Genomic DNA, 4,919 nt, shown 5'->3' on the forward strand with positions numbered 1-4,919 from the left:
TGACACCTCCCATGAAATAGACTTATAAATAAGTTTTAGCTCTCAAACCAACTTCCTACCTGCACTAAATGTTGACTCCTAAATTCAGGAGAACTTTAACTCTAGTTCAGGGTTCTTCAAACTTGGCAACTTTAAGACTTGTGGACTTCAACTCCCAGAATTCCTCAGCCAGCCTGAGGAATTCTGGGAGTTGAAGTCCACAAGTCTTAAAGTTGCCAAGTTTGAAGAACCCCCGCTCTAGTCCATTTAAATGCCGTTGCCACAGCTATTTTGGAAATACAAGAGAACTCCTGCTGAAGCACGGTATTGTCCTTGCAGTGTGAGTGTGTCAGAAACCGCAGCCCATGTTCTTTATGGCCAGTTTTGGCGGCACACTTAATTAAAATTCCCAGAGGAATTCCAATAGTTTCTACTTTACATCATCTGTTAGATAACCTTAACTCCATTAAATGGAAGACCATGTTGAACAAGACTTCTCTACTGATGCCCTGACCTTCTGGAATATATCTCCCACCACCATCCTAGATCACGCCAGCTCTTGCAAGATCAGTTTTTGAGAAATGATTGAAACATGGCTTTTCAGTAGAAATATTGAAAATAAATAAAACAAGTATTGCTGAAAAGCAATTCAATGTCCCTTTTCGTAATTTCCATACAATGTTCTCTCAATACAGGGGTGTCAAACTCAATTTCATTGAGGGCCGCATCAGCATTGCGGTTGCCCTCTGGGGGCCAGGTGGGTGTGGACAGGGTGGGTGCAGCCTACTGGGTGGGCATGGATGGAGTGGGTGTGGCCTACTGGGTGGGCATGGCCAGCTCTACATCGTTCGCATCAAGGGTGCCTGTGGGGGCCTGGGCAGGAGTGGGACAGATCTGAGGGTCTCTGGCAGAAGGGGGTGGGACCGGGGCAAGCGCCAAGGCATGGTCCATTTCTTCATTCCTCACAAAGGGTGACACTTCCCAAGGGGGGCGGGGCTGACGCGGTAGGGGCTGGTTCCTCGCTGTTTCTAGACAGCCTTGTGGAGCTAAGATTGAATGCATTTCAGCATAGATTGCCACCACAAAATTGTACATTGGCTCCTGGCCGGCCTGGGCCAGGGCCAAGGCAGCGGGGGCCATTCCCTCACTGTTTCCAGGATGGCTTCATGGGCCACATGAAACCATTTTGCGGGCCGCATCCTTGTGTTTGGCATGTCTGTCTTAATACCTTAAATGAATTTTTACACAAATTTAGTTTGTCCTGTGGTAAATTATTATTTTCCAGATGATCCTAACATAGCTCCCATTAATTCGCAACCATCCCTTTTTAGCAAAGAACTTGGTATTCCTTTTCTTATCACCCCATACTTGCTGCACAGTTTCTAAAGTTGGCAGATTATTGCCCCACCTTTCTACCTCTATATTGCTTTTCTCTGGCATTTTAAGTAAATATTTTCCCTCATTTGTGGTGCATTTTTATATATTCCACTTCCTCTTTCCACCTAATACACTGATTTTTCACTACTTTATTGGATATTCTGAATATTTTATATGTTCATTGATTTTCCTACAAAAATGCCGCTAGGCAAAACAATAATTTAATAAAGCTGCTTGTTTAAATCCAGTCACTTGCTAAAAATAATCAAAATAAGATACCTCACTAATTTGTTACAGGAAGCAATCATTTCCCTTTCCAAAGCAAGTAATTTCTTCTGAAGCCATTTATACCTCAAATGTATTAACCTTAAAAAGGTCACAGAAGAATATGATGCTATTTATTGGAAAACATAAAACGTGTTTCTGAACATTGTGCAAGAAAATAATCTCATACAATAATTTTCTTCATGCGTAGCTAGTAGAAATTGGTTCTTTTATCCAACTTCTCAAAATTGAATTTCCACTCTCAAACAGTAGGGGGATCTGCAGGGGTTGGTCAAGAAAATCAATTTAGCAGCCACAAGTGTATAACATAATATTTAAAATATGACTTTACATACTACCAAAGGTCAGGGATTCAATCACAAGCTGCTGTTGTCCCATAAACTAAGCATCTCGGTAGTCCTCTTTTTCAAAAATACGTTTTATCTTTTCCACCTTTCTAAAGTTTGATTTTATTTATCTCTTGTAAGATTGGTTTATCTTTGTGGTAGAGGAAGGACTGATGTCTTGACACTATATAGCCAGAAGGTAGCAATTTAAGTTTTTTTTTCATTTCTTTCTCTACAAAGACAAAGCAACTTGTTAGACGCCTACCTTTCTCACATACTAATATTAGGGTGTCATATATGTGGTAGTATAGGTAAAAAGTCACTTCTGCCAATCAAGAAGTAGGGCCAGGGTACAAAGACCCACAGGATTTTGGGAAAAGCCTTCAGACTTCCATCCAAAGTGCTCAGTCTTTTCACTGTACAAATACTCTATGTATCTAATTAATAATTTCTTCTGTTCTACAATAGCTAAAGAAACCAAAGAGTTTAATTACACAAAGAACCAAGCTGTATTTTAATTCTTCGTCAAAAAGTTCCAAATGAACCTGCTAATATTCATTGTTGAAATGCTTTAATGGTTGAGTAGAAAGGCCGTAATTGTTATGGTCCTGGCTCAAGACTCAGATTCTGAATCTGATGCCGAAGAAGCTGCTCCAGCTGAACCTGTGGAATGTCCGCCTCAGGAAAGACAAGTCCAGGAATTGCAGGCTTTTCAAACACAGTCACCACCTGAACAGTTGGGGCTGTTGAGGAGGAGGATGTAAGACAAAGGGGGACAAATAATTTTTCCAAGGGGCCACATGAGGAACTGGGACTATTGTGGAGGGTTGAACAAATCGCTCCCAGCTGTGCCCGCTGATCCGCAAGTTCATGCTTCCACCGAGGTGGCGGTGGGTAGCCGAGCTTGGTCACCTCAGACAATGACAGTTGTTGCCACCTCCTCAGGCTGCTTCAGGCGACGGATAGTGCTGTGCAGGTTCAGAAAAGCATTTTCTCTCTTCATCCTCCCACAGCTGGCAAGTGACTGTAGGAGCGCACAGCAGCTGAGCAGAACTGGACCCTATTCAGGTTCTCCTGCCCCTTGCATTTTATTTCTAATTTCCAATTGACATCTCATAGGTCGAGCAGGGACACCCAAAGGGCTAAATGTGGCCCACAGATCATAAAATGCCCCTATAAGGCCTTTTAACTAAATTCCCAAGGAATTCCAATTGTTCCAACAAGCAGAGAAAAGACTAGAACAGCAAATGTATATTAAGGTCCTCGCCAAGCAAGGGAGTAAATCTCCTGATTAATGATAGCCTTATTTAAAAGCAGCTCTGACTGTGCTCTCTTTATGGGAAACAATATGGTTTGGGGATAAAATCCTGTTTGTGAAAGAAACAACAACAACAACAACAACAACAACAACAACAACAATAACAATAATAATAATAATAATAATAATAATAATAATAATAATAATAATAATAATAATAATAATAATAATTAGAAAATGATAAAATTAAACTGCTCTGGGACTTCAGAATTCAAACAGATAAGCACCTGCCACGTAACTCCCCAGACTTAACAATTGTTGATAAGAAAGACAAAAAAAGTCTGGATAGTGGACGTGGCAGTTCCTGAAGACAGCAGAATAGACGAGAAAGAACTGGAGAAGATAACAAAATACAAAGACCTACAAATAGAAATAAATAGATGGTGGCAAAGGCAAGCAAGGGTAGTACCAATAGTAATAGGCGCCTTGGGTGCAATCCCAAAACAACTGGAGCACCACTTGAGCACCATTGGCATTGACAAATTCACCATTAGTCAATTGCAGGGCAGAACTGTAACCTGAGAAAATATCAGACATCCTTTCCTAGTTCTCATGGAGACAAAGGGGGGAAGTACAATTTGGCCTGCTAGCTTTGGTTTTCTAGTCTGGTCTACTTTGGTTGGGTTCACATACCCTTGCTACATCTTTTTATAAATATTTAACCGGTTGATTGGCATATGCCCTGACTATATTATATCAAAAATGACAGCTCTTAGTCTCATAAATTTCAAGAGTGAATTCAAGAGTGTGCTGCAGCTGCCAAAAAAAGTCAGTGCAAACCTAGGCTGTATTAACAGAGGGATAAGAATCAAGATCATGTGAGGTGTTAGTACCACTTTATACAGGTAGTCCTCAACCTATGAACACAACAGAGCCCAAAATGTTTGCTGCTAAATGAGACATTTGTTACGTGAATTTTACCACATTTTATGACTTTTCCTGCCACAGTTGTTAAGTGAATCACTGCAGTTGTTAACTTAGCAATCAGTTGTTAAGTGAATTTGGCTTCTCCATTGACTTTGTTTGTCAGAAGGTCACAAAAATTGACATTGCAATCATCATAAATATGAACAGTTGCCAAGCATTTGAATTTTGATCATATGATGCTGCAACAGTCGTAAGTGGGAAAATGGTCATAAGCCACCTTTTTCAATACCATTGTAACTTTGAGCAGTCACTAAATGAACTGTTGTAAGTCAAGGACTACATGTAGTGTCTTGTTAAGGCCACACCTGGAATACTGCATCCAGTTATGGTCACCACAATATAAAAAAGATGTTGAGACTCTAGAAAGAGTACAGAGAAGAGCAACAAAGATGATTAGGGGACTGGAGGCTAAAGCACATAAGGAACGGTTGCTGGAATTGGGTATGTCTAGTTTAATGAGGAGAAGGACAAGCGGGGACATGATAGCAGTGTTCCAATATCTCAGGGGTTTATTTATTTATTTATTTATTTATTTTTCATAATTTATATGCCGCCCTTCTCCCCACGGGACTCAGGGCGGCTCACAGCATATTAAAATAACACAACACAAACAACACAACACAACATTTCCCCTATAAAAGCCAATTAAAACCAAATATTTATAGTCTGTGACATTATTAAAATCATTAAAAATTATCCCTATTTAA

This window comes from Protobothrops mucrosquamatus, unplaced genomic scaffold, assembly GCF_001527695.2.
Source record: "Protobothrops mucrosquamatus isolate PMUCROS unplaced genomic scaffold, P.Mucros_1.0 scaffold914, whole genome shotgun sequence".
Taxonomy (NCBI): domain Eukaryota; kingdom Metazoa; phylum Chordata; class Lepidosauria; order Squamata; family Viperidae; genus Protobothrops; species Protobothrops mucrosquamatus.